The 22,251-nt window shown below is 35.4% G+C and overlaps 1 long non-coding RNA gene across 2 annotated transcripts in view; it reads right to left on the bottom strand.

Moving 5' to 3' along the window:
- LOC141918564 (uncharacterized) overlaps window positions 1-22,251 on the bottom strand; it is an 846,297-nt gene that overhangs the window by 274,508 nt on the left and 549,538 nt on the right. For both annotated transcript variants that reach the window (XR_012621719.1, XR_012621720.1), the window contains one exon: window positions 1,666-1,710. This is a non-coding gene — a long non-coding RNA (uncharacterized LOC141918564). The remainder of the gene's footprint in view (window positions 1-1,665; window positions 1,711-22,251) is intronic.

Here is a 22,251-nt window from a genome sequence, read left to right on the forward strand (position 1 = left end):
AACCACCAGATAATAACAAACTTAACAAGGCAGATATCTATACAGTTAAGAGTCTTGACAATATTAGATTGCTTACTACTACTGAATTTCTGTGAGTACAGGACCTTTACAGGAATCTGAATAAGCCCTTTGTTACTGTACACACTCTGGTATCTAGAAAAACACTAGATTTGAGGGATTTGGAATTTTAAAGCATTTTATAGAGTTATAACAGACACCTTTAAATCACCTGCTCCAGAGCAGATTCTACAACTGTGCTGTGCACCATGTGGGATAACAATAATCAACTCCACTCCTCAACAACTATGAGCAAAAGAACAAAAATGAATCTTATGGAAAACCAAAAGAAACAGTATGGAAACAAAGTCTGCCAGACCTGTCCAAATATTAAGAAAAAATATTTTATGTGAGCCTTTTAAATTTATACTGCAAAATTCTAAATTTCAGCCTTTCACAAGAAGCTTCTGAAGCAGAAATATGTTTGAAAGTTCAAAGATTCAGACTCATTACAAAGAAAGTGACATGGTAAAATATAGAATTGTTTTTGCCAATGTGATGGTGCTTTTTGAACTACCTTCACACAATGAGTAGAATCAGAAAACAAAGCTGACAGGTGTGTTCTCCTGGGCTTAGGTTTCCACTGTCTAGGAGTGTTGTTTGCTGCCAATGTATGCAGAGTATGACAGCTATTTGTGTTATACAAATGAGGTTTCCTCATGAGTTTGATCTCAATTGCATGCTAATCATATTGTCCCTTGTTATAAAACAAGCACTCAACTTTATTGTATTTAATATTCTGAAACAAGCTTAAACCACAGGAGAATACTTGGTAACCTGTTTAATCTTGTTTGTCTCAATAGTTTTATTACATTACTTATTAAATTATTTCAGCAACATGCTAAATGTCAACATACTTCGTTCAAATGACTTCACATTAAGCACAACATTTCCCATAAAACTTAGCATATGGAAAAGAGAAGAAATTGAACTACATCAACCACAAGTTTCCAGTAATTTTAGTTTTCATTATAACAGCTATCTGTCTTGTATCTCACTCCCAAAAATTGTCACATTAAACTTCTGTTAGTAGGAAACCATTTCAATAAAACCCCTAATGTGATAGTTTTACTGTCTACTGCTGCTTGGCCCTTATTCAGTCCTAATGGTTTCTAAAAGATGGTTTCTCACAAGGGATTTAATGTACAAAAATGCAGATTATGTCTGGAGAACCTCTGTCATTTTTACAGATCATTGCTTCTTTTGTTCATGTTATCTCTCTCACTTTGAAATTATGTCAGCTTCTATGTTTGATGACTATGTTAACATTAGTCCCAAAATGCAGCATGGTCAAGATACACATGTAGCATTGAAGTACAGCTATATCATGGTCTCTTCAGTCAAACTATACTAAAACAAACAAACAAACCAAAATCCATGAACAAATTAATTTTCTGGTTACACAGTGAGGACCCCTTCCTTCCTTTTCCTCACAATCTCTTGAAACAAAAAGAGATTAATCAATCATTGATATTACGAGTTGACATTATCACAGACAGGGTAGGACTTTTTTTTCATGCTCCATGAAAGACAGTTTTATGCTGGAAGACAACTATTCACAGAACCATCCATGTTCAAGCTAAAGAAATGATAAAAATAATTACTCACCCTGAACAGGTTTGGAACTCAATCAAAAATTCTCTATCCTGAGACCTGAGAAACACAAAACAAAAGCTTTCTATCACCACTGACAATAAATAGCTATACATTAGATATACAAGCAAAATGATTAAATGATAGCCCAATACTGCAAATAATTAACACACATATAATTTATAGGGAAATCTGTTGGTTTAAACCTTTAAAGAAGCACATTTTATGTCAGAAAAGCAGCCCGATAAAAGCCTGAGCTTTCAAACGTGTTCAGTCTTCCTCTCCCTAGCCCCTAACAGTCTTCTGAGGAAAAAATAATTTTAAGCTCTCTCCTGGAACCAAGAATTTGTGAATTTCCAGGGAGACTAATAAACTCCAATGATATCTGGATAGAATAAGTTCAGGCTGTACCCCAGAGCGGTTCAAACTATGACTTGAGAAGTTTATTTGAACATAAATAGCTCCCTTAGAAAACAAATTAATTTAACGTTCGGAAGATATTAAAAAAAATCAGACTACTTTCTAAGATTTTGGTTCTAAGAGTGGGAAATCAACATAATCAAAATAATAATAGAGGATATGCATTTCATGTTTGAAAGGGATCAGAATGCTCTGTGACAGCTGATGAAAGTGCATTGGAGTAAAAGCAATTGAGAATCTGACTTGGGGTAGATATTTCTAAATCTAGGCATGAGAAAATGGAATTTCTTCTATAAAAGCAGAGGAAGAAAACAGATTAGTACACCAAATCTCCTTTATGATCATCAAATACAAATGATTCATCATTGAATTAACATTCATTTCAGGGACCTGAATGCATTTCTTTATAATTGCTAAGATTTGTTAAATTTATCAATACTATAACCATAGTTATTTCATTAATAAGACTTGATGTTACCCATTAGCTTAATAAGAACAATCTAAAATTGATTTGCCTGCAACAAATTAGTTTCCAACTTTTTGTCTACAGGCATTTTTCTTTTCCCAGTACAACATTAATGAAGATTAATGCTCAAAATTTAAAATCTAGCAAATAAATATTAGAAAATACACAAAGTAAAAACGTGTCTGTGTGGAAAATAGAAAAGAAGGATGCATAGAAAAAATTATGCATAAACATGATATTAAATTTATTTTAGTTTTATGCTAATGATAATATATAAAAAAGAAAATAAAATGCAATAGTTGTAATCTGCATGATTTGGAAGAAGTATATATGTCTCTGTAATTTTAAGATTATTCAAGTCATGTTATTAACAGATTATCCATTCTGCAGTACCTGCAGTGTTGCCAAGTTCTAACAATTTTTATATGGTGTTTGTGTTAGATAAATTAGTTTTGTGTTTTGTTTTTTATGGGGTCTTGTTTGTGGGTTTTTTTGGGGGAGATAGTATTTATGGCTCAAGGAATGGCAGATTTTTTTTCCAAAGTATTTTAGACATGTTCAAAAAACAACCTGTGGATAAAAATGTATATATTTGGCCTTTGTTTATGTTAAAAATAGTCAGGTTATTTTTGGTTTTAAAGTTTTCAATAAAGTTTTGAGCTGGACATTTGCAAGTGAAAATTACATGGGTCCAGCAGAACCTTGTCAATATTTCCTAGTTAAAGAGCTCAGAATTTCCACTGCAACAATGCATTCAGTCTTAGATGTCTTAAGATGCTGAACAGTTTGTTCTGTCACTGCAGAAATCATCATGCAATATGGCCATTATGTTTCTGGGTGGAGAAAAAAAAATATCCCAAACCTAACAAACCTTATATTTTAAGAGTTTAACTTACCCTTATCTCTCCAAATAAATTTTCCCAGGACATTATTTCGCATTTTCTAATTTTCTTCCCTTCCCTTTTCTTTCCTTATGAAAACAGCAGTATATGACCATTAACAGCAGTATCATAACAGAAGTGAAATAATGTCTTTAAAGACAAATTGCTTTGCAAACAGTTGGTCTAAAAGAGTCTAAATTGATCTGTGGCTCACAACATCTTTTTTCTATTTTATTATTTTGAAACTGTGTGGGGACAATTATGCTATAATATTTTCTTATAGTTTTAACCCCTTGGAAAAAAGGAGTTACATGATTGAAACTGGGTGCAAAAACTTAAATATTATTACCTTCCCTTCAGAGAGTCAGTGCATTATATCACAACTCTAATCCTTACATAGAAAACCTCTGATTGCTTTAAACCAGGAAATTATATAATCCTAGTGTAAGGGACTGTGTTGGACTGTGTTTGTCTCGACATTGCTGCTGCACCACTACCACTTCCTGGCCTCAACATCCTGTCGCTGTGGAGGAGTACGCTCTGAAGGAGACGAACTGTCCCTGAAGAAACCACTCTTTGGAGAAATCGTGGGGACTGGGACAATAAAAGGACTGCGTACTCCTCTCTCAGAAATTCTTTGAGATCATCGCTTGGAGCTGCGATTTTGGCGGAGCTTGGAGCTTGGAGCAAAGACCCCATCACCTGCGCCGAGACTGAGCCAATGGGTTGTCACTGGCTTTGTGGTAGTGGTAACTAATCTTGCTGCATCTCTACCATTTATTTGCTTAGGTATTCTGACTTTTTGTTTCTTCTCTCTGTCCTATCGCTATTATCAGTTGTTACAGGAAATAAAGCTTACAAGGTTATACGGCATCTGACCTCGTTTGTGTCTTAATCTCACTCTTGGATTGTTTAAGAACCCTCCCTGATATTGGATTGGGAGACCTAGTTCTGTTGGGAACTAAAATATTGATCTAGAAAAGTCACAAATTCTTTTTGTCCACAAACTTTCCTGCTCCATAAAATCATCTTGGGAGTTTCATTTAAACTTTCTCAGGTACTTTCAGATGTTTAGATAAAATCTGATTTACTTTTTTTTTTGTACTAAGGATTATTTCTATGTATATAAAAATAAAATATCAATAAGATAATTCATTATATTTTATTTCCAGCAAATTAATCATAGTTTGCAGAGAATAGAAACTCTACCTCCTGAAAGTCATTTGGTTTTATTTTAAGTAAAAAGTGATTTATTCTCCAAGTTGCAAACTCACACAACTCAGGACATTATTTAATTAACATTTCAATGCTTAGGTAGTTCCCACTTTTGCAGGACATTTCTTTAACAATTGTTTTTTGGGGTTTTTTTTAAGGCTTCTTGTTCCTGAATTTCTTTAAATTTCACAAGACCTCTGTTGTCTGTAATCATTACAATTTTAGAAAACAAGCAGGAGGCTATTATCTTGATCAAATGCTTTATTCTATTGACATTATCTCTTAATTAAAAATCACTGATAAGAATGATCATTAAGTAGGCTACTGCATTTTCAAGCTCCTTTTATAACACCCCTTATTTAAACATACCATAGGAACTACCAGGCAATAACAACTACTATAGGATGACTCAGTAGTGGCCAATGTTAGTGTACCTTTCTTTCAATGGGTCAGAAAAAAAAAAAAAAAAAGATTAAAATTCTGCTTTCAATAATCGTTTTGCACTTTGACTTTGAAATACTGGTAATAAATCAACATATAGATCAAACTCTGCTATTTTTATGATGATGATTACCAAGACAAATTCCAGGAGGAATTCTAACAGTGTGTATTATCACCTTACATCCATTAATTCATATTTCCTTGTGCAAAAGTAGCACTAATTATCAATAAAAAAATGTTTGTTTACTAATTGATACTTAAATTCAGTTCCAGGAAAAACATTGCCCAAAATCTTAGTTCAGTCCCATCAGACAGCATCCTGAAATTTCCATACCAAAATGAGGATATAATTCAAAATTAAGAGCTTTCCAAGTAGGCTGTAGCAATTTTTAACACTTCATTCAAGTGTAATTTATTTTTTGGCAGCAATTTCTAGTTACTTTTTTGTATGTCTAAAATATTTTGCTAGTTATGGAGAACACAAGATCCTTTCTCTTTAAGAAATTTCTCAGGTTTTTAGAGAAAGAACATAATGTAAAACAGACAGATGATAGCATCATAGAGTATTGCATTACCTAGTTCTTCCACAACTGGAAACAGACTCAAGTACAGCCTACAGCAAGAGCAGCAGCAGTGCGTTTTGTTTAGGACTGCTCTGTCATTTTACCTGATAACTGTGGCCCCTTCACTTAAAAAAGACCAAACAGCCCCTACTTATTCCCAAATGTGTTTGATCGATCAGCTTTAAGTATCGCACTAGTTTTCCAACAACTGTCATTTCACAAACATTGTCTATTCTTGCTGAATAAATATCTTTGTCAATCTGATAAAATTTATTGAAAAGACACAAAAATACCTGCTGAAGAAATCAAAAGGTTCCATTAAATTTTATAATCCCATTTTCATAAACTCTTGTAGGAATTTTCTGGTTTATGGTATACCACAGTCTTAATATTTCAAAGCCTAAAAATTCAGAAAGGTATCAAATTTAATTATTTTCTAGAGATTATCTTTATAATAACCTACATAAAATTCTTGGCAGGTAATCTATACTTGCATAAAATACCTCTCTTTCCCTTTCTTCTCAGTATTAACAGAAAATCCAGCTTTGTTGCCAAGCCATTACAGTTTGGGCTTCTCTAAAACAGCAGAGCTCATATTTTATATGACAATGCTATCAAATATTTTCTATTCAAAGGCTAACTTTTTCTTGCAGTATCCCTTTGGTAATTACTTTTGTTTATGTGAACTGGAAGGGCTACATCTGGACTTCAGGACAGATGCTCTCTACCTTAACTCCAGTGGTCATGATGCCCAGATACACACCCTAGAGTATGTTCTTATTACTTACCAGGGTGAAACCTCATCATGCTCTTTCCCCTTATGTACTCACCATTAAAAGTAATCTCAAGTATATAGAGCAGGTAGGCAAAGAACTATGGTATGCTTAAATAGGTCCTGAGGTTTGGATGGTTTGAGAAGCAGCAGTGTGGGATCTATTAAAGAATTTGTCTATGCTGCATTGGAACTTGCAGTATTAGGCTATGTTAAATTTTTGTGTTTGTGCACTCCATCCAGTTATTTCCCTTCTGCTTCTGTGCATTTTGTGGTGGTATTCTTGCATTTTTGTTGCATACTGTTGATTTTGGATAAACTCTCTAATTTGTCAAAATCTTTATAAATTCTAATCCAATCCTCTGGGGCATTTACAATCCCACCCAGCTGTCTGCCAGCCACAGATATTTAAAGCTTATGGTTTTTTTCTATCATTCAAATCTCTTTTTTTTTTTTTTTTTCAAACACTGAAAACCAACATGGCCAAAACAGACCCCTGCAGGACCCCACATCTAAAATGATTAATAATGATTCCTTGTTAACTGAAAGTAATTTTTCAAAAAGTTGGTGGTTACATCCAATTCATATTTTGCTGGTCTGCTTAAAAGAATGTAATAGCACACTCACCCCACACTCCCCTTAATAAAGATGTAGTTACATCATATTTAGGGTTTTTTTCCCCTCATGGAAAAAATAATGTTTTAGCAATTCATAAATAAATTTGCCTAACAGAGACAAAGTAATAAAAAAATTTCAGAAAAAGTAATTCTCTCATAATTAGCACCATTTGCAAACAGTTTGAATTTTCCTCAAGCTGCATTGACATTAACCTTTTCTTTCAGTACTGGTAATTTTAAAGTCAAAGTTACAGGTGTCTTGCCACTTTAGTTATATACCCCATCATAAATGGTTATCTATAAAAATTCTACCATGTGTTAAGTATATACAGGTATCAGAGCACACGTTATACTGTAAATATCCACTCCTTAATAATGATAGCTTCTTTATATGCCTATGTTTATGGAACTGATTTTAAATAGAGGACAAACCTAAGCACACATGATGCAAACCCTTCTGGAGATATTCTATTTTATTTTCAAAGTAAGAATGGTTTATGTCAGTTTAGTCTAGTATCTTTCATGCTTGACTCAGTTCTTACTAACAATTTGAAATCAGAGAAGCCAGACAGGTTTTCACACAAAACAGCTGATGTTCAAAAGAATTGAGACCAAAATCTATTTTGTTTTTTCTCTCACTCTGTTGTGTAGGTCTTCGAACTTGCAAGTGTTCATGGGAAGTACTGAATATCCAGTTATATTACCATCTTTGTAACATGCAGATAAAATTAGAATTATTTTTTAATAAATGTGTAACATGATAATTACCTTTACAGGAACTGCAAATTCTGATTAACTCATTCATAAATGATTAAATGAAGCTACGAAGGTGAGTTGTTTACTCTGTTTTATAGGTTAACAAGATACTTACAAATTTAAAACCTGTAGTTGAGAAAGAATTGCTGTCACCTCCTTAATGGAAGAACTGAACACAACTGTATTATGGACTGGAAGGGAGACAACTTCTGGTACTAAGAGGTACATGCCATATATTATCAACAAGAGTTATTAAAGGTTTTTCAGATAAAAGTTATTTAAAGTTGTTAAAGTTATTTTCAGATAAAAGATTCCAATGTCATTAGCAACATTAAGTCATGTAACATGAGTTATTTATGAATCAGGATCTCTCTATCCACTGAGTCGTGAAATGAACTAAATTCTTGAAAATAAAAATATGTAATTTTAATATTTGATGTAAGCCTTCATTTTACATGTTAAAAAGATTCTGAAGCTGTTCTTTAGAGTTTCTACTACCCAATTACAATGAATTTTTAGAGTTAACTATGTGGTAAAATTTCCATTATGAAAAAACATTAGCTGTGAGAAATTTACTGTATTTAATATTTTTAAAGAAAATTTAAAATGTTATTGCCTTTGGGACTGTTTTCTCCTTTCTTTAATGTTTGAATTACATTTTTGATCTGGTATTTTTGCAGCAGCTGGTCTGTTTTCTATTGAATCAATTTGTACACAAGCCAGAAACAAGAAGTAACATCCACATATCCTAGTGAATCTACTAACTGACCATATAAGAAGGTCACTTGCACATTCTTGACTTCAAATCTTGGGCTTTTCTGTAAGTACAGCCATACCACAGAAATTTTCATTCATGGCTAATCTTTCTCACAAGTTGTTGCAACAACAAGGAAGTCAATGTCTGTAAAGAATGTAAAAATTCAAAACTATTCTCCTTAAAACAAATCTCTAAGACCTCTAGAAAAATTACTTAGAAGCGTGGAAAAAATTGTATCTGCAGAAATGTTTAATCATATTGTTGTCTTCACAAAAGCATCTCACCATATACACAAGGAGCTAGGCTTTGTGTTGATTATGTTCATCTGCCAAAGTGACTGATGTCTGCAATATTATGTGCACTCTGACGTTCAGAGTTCCTATCTTATTCAGATATCTTATGGTATTCACAGTTTTTAAACTGCTAAACATCAAAAGCTTAGACAAACATCACCTTCAAAACTTACTCTGCAAATCCTAATCACTTTTTTAAAAGAGTACGTCTTTGAAGACACATCACAAAGGCTTGAGAAGATCAACAAAAAAGTCTGACTTTGATACCCAAGACACAAACCAGTGCTGAACAAGTAATATAAACTTACTGATGGAAATATGAAACTTAGCTGATTCCACAATTTACAGAACCCAGTAATGCATTATAATGCTATTTTGTACTAATAGAATAATTAAGACTGCGTTCTTCTAAAAAAAAAAAAAAAAAAAAATCGGCTCTGTACACAAAAAATTGCAATCTAAAAGTTTTCAGGAAAACACCTGATTTGCAATTTCATAGGAGGATGAAGTCATATGATGGGATGAATGAGGAATAAGGTGCTTAGCCTTTTAAATGTATTAGTTCTCTTCATAATGTCTGTTTATAAAAGTAGGTATATAAATATTGCTTTGGTGTTTGCACATTACTTTAAGAATAGAACTGCGAATATTCAGGAGTCTCCATCTGGGGGCTATTCCAATATGGCACACTAATCCTAGATAGTCCAGTATGTAACCATGCAATTACTTGGTTTTGTTGCTTTCAGTGAAAACCTGTTCTATTTAAGAAGAAACAGAAAGAGAGAGGAACACCACAAAAAATATTGGAAAATCACACTTTGAAAAGGAGAGCATTCTTTTAAAAGAATTTAAATAAAAGTCACTCAAATCTAATGTTGTAAAACTATGATTTATGCTAAAGATAATGCAATGATGTTCTCTTACATAATACAAAACCTTTCCAAGGACACTATTGCTGTCCTACATTTTGTTATCATTGGGGATAAGAAGATGACAAACCAGTAGTAACATAGTGTAAATTCTAAGGGTATGAGAAAAATCAGAATTAATTGCAGGTGTACACAACACCAGTAATCACTCTTAGGAGTGCAGAATTGACAAGATACATCTATTTTATGATCCCTTTTATTGTACTCTAGGTTATATCAAGAAACATTTCTTCTGCCAATTCAGTTTATGGAGCTGCTCTACTGAGTATGAAAAAATGTATTTATAAAAATCTTTTTACTGTGAAGTCTGGAAAGGCAATTTGAACTGCTGGAAATTATATTAAAGTCAACATTACTTTAAGTTTTCAGATACACTAGAATTATTAAAAACCAACACACAAGACATTTCCTCTTTATTTAACTTTCTAAAATGTTGTTTGCTTGTTTTTATTTTAATGAATGCAAAACTTATGAAATCACTTTATAAAAATAGTTCATCTGTAGATAAATGTTTTAGATTAATCAAATATTGTACTTAAAATGAAAGGTAAAAATGTTCAGATCCATGGAGTATAATGGTAAATTCTGCCCATTATTCACAGCTGCCAACTTCATTTTTTTTTTGGTGCAGCTTCCAGCTAAACCAATGCTTCAGAGATCCCACTGGAAAACAAAAATGAACTTCTAATACAAAGAGGTTAATGATTTGTCTTCTACCGTATTGCTTTACAGAATGTGTATGTCAAAGGCTAAGGTCCTGGTTCACTTCAAGCATGCAAGTGTGTGAGAAAATTTTTAAGAACTCAAAGTTTATAGACAAGTAGGTCAGTTCTCATCTCACAACTTGCTTTGTTGCAATTAACAGAGAAAGGTCTCAAGTTAAAAATACATTAGTTATAAATATGTCTCAGCCTATAATTTTTATTGAAGTATTACAAATGCTAAAAATAAAGGTTCTTTAAGAAATATTTGGGCTGTACACCAGAAGTTTTATTTGGTATGTATTTCTCCTGGTGATGAGTTACATCATTTGAATAACTACAAAATATTACATTTGGCAAATCACACTTGGAGAAAATAAAATACATTCTTAAAGCAAAAGCAATTTTTAGCACTACATATTATTCTGTGTACTCTTCCATTGGGATCACCTCAAGCACTTATGAGTGCATTATCTTGTCTCAAATCATGGAGGAACATATGGTGGACTGTACCATAAAATAGGGACATGTCCTCTAACTGTGAGTAACAAGAATGATATTTTGGGCATTGCTGTAGATCATGTAATGCGTAACATACCACTTTGTTTATTTATGATGATCACAGAATTGTCTAGAAGATTGAAACTATCTTATCACATGTTCACTAGGATAGCTAGAAAATAAAAATTGTATTTTATGGAGTTGCTGTCAACAGGGACTTGGAGATTGTTCTGTCTGAGAGCAAATGATCTGCAGTTTGGAGGTTAGAAAAATGTCTTGGTGTTGGCTAACTGGCAACATTTCAAAATCTGTTTTCATTCAGAAATGTAGAAACTTACTTTTTAGTGGGGTGGTTAGTTTGTAGGAAAAGCATGCAAGAAGCAAATTCATAACATTACTGTAGTTAAAATAGAAGTGAATGGGTCGGTTTCAAACAGATATAGAGTGAACAGGCTCATATCTCTGCTGTATCCAGTTCACAGTTACTTGCTATGAAACGTAATTCTAAATCCCACTGGGAAGGACTGGAATTTGGATCTCCCTCATCCCTGACATGTGACTCTGCATCTAGATGGGCAAATAAATCTTTCACACTCTTTCTGAACAAACATGCACTTCAAAACCCCACAACCTGTTGTGCAGCAGAATTTCTGTCTCATGGATGTCTCTTTCATCTATAATTTGTTATTTTTCACAGTGGAAAATTAACATATCACTATTTGTATCAATTACATATTTCAGGTACCTTATGACAAGAAAGTTTTTTTGTTCTTTTATGAGGGGGAAAGGCCCTAGGTGTTTGTCATCATGAGATGAAACCTACTTGAAGGCACTGTTTAGATGAAGGAAAAATTGACTATAACTAACTGGCACTAACTGATTAGCTAAATGACATTTGATCTGAAAAACAAAGAAGGATTGGACAGTTTTTCAAATAACCACTGTGAGCTTCAGACTTCAAGACATCTGGGGCAGGAGACTAGTAGGTGACAGAAACCCTGGTGACAGCTGCTAGCCAGTCTTAAATGGGAAAAGAGTCACAGAGACTGGCCCAGAGCCACATGATCAGTGTATGCTGGCTACCTAACATCCAAAGTAAATAGATAGCAAAACCAATTGCTCTTTGGTGAGGAACACACATCCACAGGTGTCCAGTGCTGTGTCAAGGTGGAACTATAGCGCAGAGGCGTTGGCCACTCAGCCACATTGGATACATCAGCTGTCAGCCTGAGTGTCCTGCTCCTGGGACCTGGGTGCTGGGCCTGGCTGGTCCACAATCACTGGGCCCTGGCTCGTGTGAATGTGAAGCATGTGAACTGGCTGTGGAATAGAAATATTAGAAAAGAGGCTGCAGTCCACCAGATGTATACATCGGAAATTTACCTCTGATCATGTCTCTGAGCAGTACCATTCTGCTCCTGCGGCTGTACCAACACTCTCCAAGACAGTATTAGAGAGAGATGAAGTAAATAGCCTAGTTTTCAGATATGCTTAGTCAGGGTTTTATCATCTCCAAGGAGGGAACCTCTCTTGACTACTTGTTCTGGAGTTCAATCACCCTTACAATGAAAAGTTTCTACTATCTAGCTGGTATTTCTTGTGTTACACTTTTTTTTAATGCTACCACTCTGCAATATTGGGCAGAGCCTGGGTCTGTCTTCTCTGTGTCCTCCTACCAGGTATCTGCACAAACCTATAAGGCCTGTGAAGGTTTTTCCTTCCCAGGAAGAACAGACCCAGCTCCATGGTCGCTTATCAGACTCACGACGCTCCAGCCCTCAACCGCTTTGGTGGCCTCCCTGGGAGTCTGTTCAGTAGGTCAGTGTCTCTCTGGTGTGTAGGAGCCTCAGACTGGAGACAGACCACAGGTCCCAGACAGCAGAGCAGGATCCATCCCCACATCTGCTGGCTGCGCCCTTGCTTGTGCAGCCTGGGATGTGACTGTGACTTCTTTGCTGCCTGGGGGATCTGCTGCCTTGATGGCCAACCTGGCATCCCTGGGGCACCAAGGCCTTTTCTGCTGCTCCCAGCCAGGCATCCCTGATCTGTTCTGCTGAAGGGCCAGGTTTTATATGTGCTTTTGTTAAATACTTTCTTTAGTACTTTGACAAATTAAACAATCATTACTTCCTTTACATAGGAGACTACACATAAAGAATCATAGAATCATGTAATTGTTTAGGCTGGAAAAGACATTTAAGATCACACTTAAATTGACCACTAAGACGTGTCCCTCAGTGTCACTTCCACGCGTCTTTTAAATACCTCCAGGGACTAAACCACTTCCCTGGGCAGCCTATTCCAATACTTGATAACTACTTCAGTGAAGAATTTTTTCTAATATCTAATCTAACCTCCCCTGGCACAACCTGAGGCCGCTTCCTCTTATCGTATTGCTTGCTACTTAGAAAAAGGGACTGACACCTACCTTGCTACAACCACTTTTCAGGTAGTTGTAGAAAGCCATTGGGTCTCCCCTCAACCTCCTTTTCTCCAGATTAAACAACACCAGTTCCCACAGCATCCCTCATAGGACTTGTTCTTGAGACCCTTCACCAAGTTTGTTGTTCTTCTTTGGACACGCTCCAGCACCCCAATGTCTTTCCTGCAGTGCGGGGCCCAAAACTGAACACAGCATTTGAGGTGCGGCCTCACCAGTGCCGAGTACAGGAGGACAATCACTTCCTCAGTTCTGCTGGCCACACAAATTCTGATACAAGCCAGGATGCCATTGGCCTTCCTGGCCACCTGGGCACACTGACAGCTCTTATTCACCTGGCTGTTGACTAACATCCCCAGGCCCTTTTTTGCTGGGCAGCTTTTCAGCCACTCTTCCCCAAGCCTGTTGCGTTGCATGGGTTTGTTGTGACCCAAGTGCAGGACCCGGCACTTAGCCTTGTTGAACCTTATACAGTTGGCCTCAGCCCATCCATCCAGCCTATCCAGATCCCTCTGTAGACTTTTCCTACCCTCAAGCAGATCAACAGTCCTGCCCAACTTGGTGTCATCTGCAAACTCACTGAAGGTGCGCTAGATCCCTTCGTCCAGATCACTGATAGATATTAAACAGAACTGGCCCCATATTGAGACCTGAATAACACCACTTGTCACCAGCTGCCAAGTGGATTTAACTCCATTCACAACAATTCATTGGACCTGACTCTCAAGCCACTTTTGACCCAGTAAAGAGTATAACCATCATTATATTATTTTGAACAATCATTTAATAATAATTATATTCTTTTTAATAATACAGTAACAGTACTCTCTTCCTGAGATATATATGCATATCTTATATCTGGTCACAAACCTTATAAGTGAAATAATGTACATTATACCTCATAACCATGAGTACTTTATGGATTGTTAGCTTTTCATTAAAATTTACCAACTACCCAACAAAAAGTGATGCCTCTTGGTTTTATGTCATTTGTATAATTTGCTAACTTCCCACTTTACAAAGCCTTGATTAATAATTTTATTATTTTCTTTTTTTGTTTTTAGACCTAACAGGAATAAATGTTAAATTTTTGGCAACAGGTACAGAAAAACAATTTTTCTTCTACAAAAAGTTATTATGCAGGACTTCAACTCCTCTGTGGCTACTGAGGGTAGACACTCTGATTTTAGTATCTGTAGAAATTTTACTAGCCTGGATCTGAAAATTTCAAATTTAGATGCAAGCTTTTTCGCAGATAATATTTTCCAGGAGAATGTAAAACTGAAAGCAAGTAGTAGTTGTCACAGAATGCATTCTGCAGTATTATATCATGTGTAAATTAACAAATTATGGAAAATAAATTTAAGTAAAATGTACCATATATGTACTTTTTTTCAGATGTATTCATACAGACAGCAATTGACAGAACAAGTGGTTTATTTTTTTAATGATAAAACACTCATAGAAACTAGTGAAATAAATGTCTCTACACTTCACTTACATGATTTAATTATACCTTGACCTTCACTAAAAACCAACAACAGATGTCTGATAGTTATTTTCCATTATCATTCCAAAAGTTCTATTGTACCTATCAAGGAAGTAGATGGTAAGAAAGCTTTTATGTGTGTGAGCGGGGAGGGGGGGGGGGGGCGGCGCGGGGATGAGAAAGAGAAAGGGAGAGAATGAGCCATTGCAACACAGTATAATATAACCATTCACTGGAAACTGAGACAGCAAATTTTCCGTTATAACCCTACAAGTAAGAAATGTTAGATCATTCCCAGGTCACAAAACAAAGAAAGAATTCGGAGTTCCTCTGTGTAAGAGGAAGAGCAATCTACTTTGCAGTTCTTTCTGTAAAATGTATACATACCCTTCTGCTTCCCAGGAAATGTCAAACACTGATGTGTTTAGGAAAAATTACTGGAAAGATGGTTCGTGGTGTTTTAACCACACCACTCTTACACACATTCTGTGCTAACATTGTAGTCATTTTCTGTAGAAATCACATTGAAGAAAACAAGCTTCTAGTGAGAATCACACTGCTCTAAACCTGATTCTGATTCACTCTGTGATCTGACCAGTTTACTTAAAATTTGTATGTATCCTACAACAAGCTCATAAGGGGTTTGCTTTCATTGGTAAAAAGCTTTTTCTTCATTAATACCTCATATGAAATCAAATAATTAAATATCAATGGGGGACAAGAATATAAAAATCTGACCGTGCCTGGAGTCAGCTGTATGTTCTATTTTGAAATGAACGTATTTGTTTTTAATTACGAAAATACTTTTATTTCTTCACTGAAGAACAAAGCTCCGATTCATTTACTGAGTGCTATTGTGATAAAAGAGGCAATATGCTCCCATGATTATAGTAGAGGAGAGTTGGATTCCTTACTTTGTCACTGATTTATTGCTCAGTATTAGACAAATCTTTTCTTTTTTTCTTTAAGTCTCCTCATTGTTAAACTGGGAATAACACCTGTTCAATGACTTAAAAGATCAATAGCTGTGAAATGCTTTCGGTTTATAAACATACAAGAGTCTCTAAGTATTACAAATATATTTTGTCAAAACAGAGGGAAACTGTTCCTTCCAAGGTCTCTCATTAGCAGAGAAATCTCAGAAAACAGAGGCAGTTTAAAGAATACTTTTAAATATTTCTATTGCCGTAGGGTTTGCAGAGGAAGCACTTCATGAACAGGCAATGACATTCATCTCTATGGAAGTATCATTTTTCCATGGGAAAAGGAGGTCATACAGTCTGACAGAGACTACAAATTTGAGATGAGAAGTAGCACAGCTCTAAGAAAGAGGAGTAACCTTCTTAGAGGTAACCATAAAAAGAGAGTGACTGCTTTTTTGTGCAGTTGCTTATTAATCCACTGCAGTATTTTTGTATTACTGAATGAAAATGAACTCAATTACACACATTTAGAACAATTTGTGTCTTCTAAATTAGAGACAGGCCAGTAAGAGTGATGTAAAATGACTGAATTATGTATAGAATATTGCACAGAGATGACTTAGCCATATCTCAAGCCACAAACATTTATTAAAATAAAAATAATTAAGAGCTTAAGTGATCCAAGTAAAGGAAAAAAAGATAAAAATGCACACATTACTGCTATATCATAATCCAGGTTAACAAGTTTCTGTAATACTTATGTGTGCAAACCTGCACATTTATCTTCACACAAATAGTACTTGTGCAAGTAAATGAAAGCAGTCTTCTTGTTCTATTTTCATCTCCTTGAGTTTAAAAAGCTACTACCTCAAAATTTCTTGTCATAAGCATTCCTCATTTTTACATCAATCGTTTCTTCTGAGTTCACTCTTCAATGATTCCTTCAAGCAACCTGTTTTTTGAACATTTTAGTAATATATACCCGCAGGCTAGCCTATGCTTATTTAAAACATAAAATTAATAGATCTGATCTTCAAACACAACAGTTCTTTCATCATGTTTTGTGCCACTGATGGTTGTTTCATGGAGTTTTTTGTTAGTTTTACTATAATTTCCTCAGGAATTGCCACAATGTGCAATGTTACAGACAGCCACCTCCTTTCAAATGCTCTATCAAAGATTCTCTTACTGTGGAAGATTTCAGCTGTCCCTTTCTCAAAATCTTAAATTAAGCAGCTTGGCAATTACCGGTTCCAAATTGAAAACGGTTTGATTTAAGACTCGCATTAAATGAGAGGATTTTGATGACATAATTTTTGGGTGCTATCATTTAAATAGATAGTTTGTGTATCTAATTGTTAGATTTCTTACACGAAGTTTCACATGATTTTTGTATGTTTTTTACTATTTTCTTCTGCTTATTGTGGAGCTGTTGTAGTGAGTCATCATTTACGCTTGTATAACCTGACTATATCTACCACTTTCCAAGCTTCCAGAGTAACTTTTCTGGGTTTTGAATTTGAATTTTTTTTTTTCTTACAAAGGCCATTAATTTCTAATGTAATTCTGAAAATTGATATAGGCTGGTATAAGGTGCCTAAAAACAGAAGCTGAAATATTATATTTTCATTTTTTGTCATGTCTTCTGTATTCAGTGATATCCCAGCCAAGACTCCAGTTCCTCTCCCATTTTACATGTTGTGAACCAGTCTTTCTTGAGTATTTGAGAAAAACTGCTGAAAGGTTAGTGTTAAGGTCTAACAGCTCCGAAGTGAACCTCAGAAAATCTGATCAGGTTTCCAAGCAAATTACTACCAGTGAATTTAAGCCTGTCTGGTATTAGAATCACATAAATATAAATCAGCAATTATAACTCTATGTAGATACTGACTATATGTAGAGTCAGTATCAGACATGAAAGATACAGTATCTGAGTACTTCTGTTAGGAACATGAAGAATTAGTTGTTTCACAGTTATACACATATCCTGTGCTTTAGTTTAAATAGAGATACATAGGTATACAATCCTTATAATATATCTTCAGAATGTAGAATAAAGCACTCCCCTTTTTTGGTGTATTTCAGATACAGATCAGTAATGCAAATATCAGCACAATATTAAACAATAATTTCTCTCTCAAAGATTTCTGTAACTCTCTTTCTTCAAATTTTGTCTGCATAATGCACCAACAGGCAAGACTGTAAGGTGTAAGACAACCACAGACCTTAGACAATTATAAAAACAGAGGAAGGATGATCAAAGAGCAGTACCCACTCTGCTGTCTGCCTCTCCCTCCCTTTTTCCCTGGAACTTTATATCTGACTTTCCTCACTCTGCTTCCTTCTGTCTCACACTCTCCTTCCTAATGCTTCTTTCTGGTTTCACAAGTATTCCTTACTCAGTCCCAGAGATGTAACATGACTCCTGAAGATTATGTCAAATAGAGTTGGTAGGTAATTTATGAATTAGGAGATTGTGCTTTTCAAATAAAAATTAGGTGTAGGTAGGAGCTAACCCAAAAAACATCACACTCCCTGTCTCTCCCCTGCACTTAGTCTGGTTTAGAAAGTTAAACCTAAAATGTGAGATTTCAGTGTTTTCCTCATGTACTTGTTTCACTGTGATCTCTCTCACAATGGGAAAGAGTTTTGCTTAGAGTTTAACTAGCTGCCTCCATTTTGTCCTCTGTGATCTAGTGCTTATATCACATGAAACAGATTAAACCCCAAACATGATTATGAAAACACACTTGAGGCAGTGGAACTGAGAGCCATGGATATGTCACTAGATTGTGTTTTCAATAGTGAAAAATATTTCAACTGGAAGACCATTTTGCTATGAAATTTTACAATTATGGTCCATAATTACTCTGTCTACTTCTGTCTTCCATCCAGTATTCTGTAAAAACGGTACTAATTTTTAATGTATTGCTTCAGCGATTCCTCCTATTTCTTCAAATGTATGCTATACATTCTCTTTATATAAAAAGTGGTAAATTATAAAAAAGGTGGGTTTTTTGTTTGGGTTGGTTTTTTTTTTTTTTTTCTGAAGGGATTCAAAAGTTATAGTAAATACACAGGAATGGTTGTTCTCCTCACCTCATCACAGTCATCTCATATATCACTAGTGACTTTTGGCACATTTTTCTTGAAATGGAAAAATGCATGGTGTATGATTGATTTCCAATTCTTTCAGATGATACAGTGACAAATAAGAAGCCAGAACAATTTAGTCTGAGGTGTCTGTTAAATATTATAGGATCTAACTTGTGAGAGAACCATCCCATTTCCACCCATCTAATACCTAAGTTTATCTGCACACAGGTTTCGTATGAATAGCAAACAACATGACATAACTGTGCTTTAGCAACTAACAAATGAAGGTCCTTTCTATTTTTAGTATCACAGCAAACAAATTTTGCACTGTAATTTCAATGTTTGTAATTATTCATATATGAGTATTTAAGTTTGACAAAGCAGAACATGGTTAAAATTTCCAAAAAGACCTTGCTGGGAAGATTATGGTACAATAAAAGAATAATACGTGTTTTCACTGTTTTCTAATTCCTTCTCCTTTCTTAAGACACTGTGACTAACATCATTTCAATTAATAAGTATTTCACTGGTTATAAGTAAGCTTAAAACACTTTTTACACAATAAAATATATGCCTCTAAGGAGACATAATGTTTCTTCACACTATAAAAGGATATGAACTGTACTGTCTTTACAGACACAAAATACGAATCAGACTCTAAAACTTGTAATGAAGATACATCAAACAATGATCAACATATTGGCAGAAGCTTCATGTTCCTGACATTCAGAAAATAGCTTTTTAAGACACAAAACTAGTTTATGAAAGTTCCTATTTCAATTAATGTTCAAAATTGTCTTAGTTCAATACATGTCTTAAGTATTCCTGATAAAAAAAACATTGAGGGGTTAGCAAGAGGAAGAAGCTACCATCAGCTATATCAGGTGAGAACTTAAACCCATTCACAAAAAGGCACTTCAGCACATGCGTTAATGATAAACACTGCCCGTCTGTTTCAGACATTCACAATAGTGAATAGAGGTACAAACTGAAAAACATCTTCACAAAAGTGTTTGCAAGGCAAAAATACAATTCATAAGAGGCAGCATCTCAGACATCTGGAGCATAAATTCCATGTTGTTATTTGGAAAATTTAACAAATACTTTATGGGATCCATATGTACCAAGAAAATTTTTTTGCTGAGCTGGCCACAAACATACACTTGATGCCAGATTAATAGATGTGCACGCAGATGGGTGAAATTGAGTATATTTCAGTAAGGAGGAAGCGGAGGGAAGAACTAAGGTGAGATGGTTCTGTCTTCTTAATTCCCTAATCCTTTTGTTTCTGAAGACAAAGCAAAGGAGGACTCATCCAAACAAAACATTGAAGGACTGAACAGAGGCTATTTAGATCACCCACTTTTTAATAAATGTGGGTAATGCATATGCATTTCCTGTCTGCCTGCAGACCAACAGCTAATATCCATGGGATCAAAGTGAGATAGGGGACGATGTTTATCTGTGGACATTATACATGTTGGTTTTATCTAAACATTATTAAATTATCCTGATCTAAGTAGGTGTTCCCCCTTTCCTTACATCATTGTGTGGATTAAACAACTAGTTCAGTTACCTGTTTTGTGCAGATTCAATTGTCTGATTAATGAAGTTCAGAGTGAACCAATGAAAGATTCCAGGCAGTTGGAGGGAAACCTCTTCTAAAAAGCTTCTTTTAACATTGAAGTTTTTCTAAGATATTGATGTTATACATAGAAAAAGAGTGCACATATACACATATATTTTACATAAAACCAAGATTAGAGCTCCACATTTAATGTTAACAGAATGAGCTTCAACAAGGCCAAGTGCCAGGTCCTTCACTTGGGCCACAAGAACCCCATGCATCACTACAGGCTTGGGGAGGTGTGGCTGGAGAGCTGTCTGGAGGAAAAGGATCTGGGGGTTCTAATTGACAAGCAGCTGAACATGAGCCAGCAGTGTGCCCAGGTGGCCAAGAAAGCCAACGGCATCCTGGCTTGTATTAGAAATAGTGTGACCAGCAGAAGTAGGGAGGTGATAGTCCCTCTGTACTCTGCACTGGTGAGGCCACACCTGGAGTAGTGTGTCCAGTTTTGGGCACCTCAATACAAGAGAGATATAGAGGTGCTGTAGCGAGTGCAGACGAGGGCAACGAAGCTGGTGAAGGACCTGGAGAATAAATCCTATGAGGAGTGATTGAAGGAGCTGGGACGGTTTAGACCTCATCACTCTCTACAGCTACCTGAAAGGACATTGTAGAGAGGTTGGTGCTGGTCTATTCTCACAGGCGATTAGTGACAGAACAAGAGGGAATGGCTTTAAACTGCAACAGGGGAGGTTTAGACTGGACATTAGGAAAAAATTTTCACAGAAAGAGTGGTCAGACAGTGGAATAGGCTGCCCAGGGAGGTGGTGGAGTCACCATCCCTGGATGTGTTTAAGGGTCGTTTAGATGAGATGTTGGGGGATACGGTGTAGGGGAGAACTTTGTAGAGTAGGGCTGATGGTTGGACTTGATGATCCCAAGAGTCTTTTCCAACCTGAATGATTCTGTGATTTGTTTTGAGAAAACCTCTCTTCAACAATCAAGATATTTTAAAAAATTAAGTATCTGAAATCCTTCCAAATCCAGGAATCCAACCTGGAAATATTCTGAATGCATATATAACAGCTTAAATTATGTTTTCTTTATTATCTTTTTCACATACTTAGGCACATTTTGCATCTTATGAAGGTAAATGTACATAATGCAAGCTATGTTTAAGGTCCACATTCAAACCTCAGAAACCGCCGTCATTGCTTTTTTGTTCATTGAGCTTCAAGAGCAGAGAGTTAAAGAACTTACATACAGAACTCACGTTTTTATACTTACAGGGGGTTTTCTCTGGAAGCAGATATTGTGCCTGTGATTACTTTCCCATTTAGCCACTTTTCCCATTTTAACATTTTTGATAAGTGAAAGCAAAATCTAGCCTTAAGGATTAAGTTCTCACAAGTCATTTCTTAGCAGCATTCCTTATATAAGAGGGAAACACATGACAAGTGTCTCAACCTATCTTTCTTCTTTTTCCCTTGTGTGAAACACTTAGAAATACAGTTGCTAAAGACTTGGGCAGGGGAGGAAATAGTTTGTTAAAAGAGCACAAGCAAAGTAAAGAACAAACAGGTGCTATAAAAATATTTTTATGTCAGAAAGTTTTAGGAATGCTGTACTTATGTGCTCCTTTTTGTTGTTGGAATATATATTCATTAAAATTTATTGAATAAACTGAGCATTAAGAGCTCTATGTACTAGAGTAGACTGTGTACCATCCATCAAGTGTTACTTAGATTTAGGTAATTCAACTTCAAAGATACGT

This window comes from Strix aluco, chromosome Z, assembly GCF_031877795.1.
Source record: "Strix aluco isolate bStrAlu1 chromosome Z, bStrAlu1.hap1, whole genome shotgun sequence".
Taxonomy (NCBI): Eukaryota; Metazoa; Chordata; class Aves; order Strigiformes; family Strigidae; genus Strix; species Strix aluco.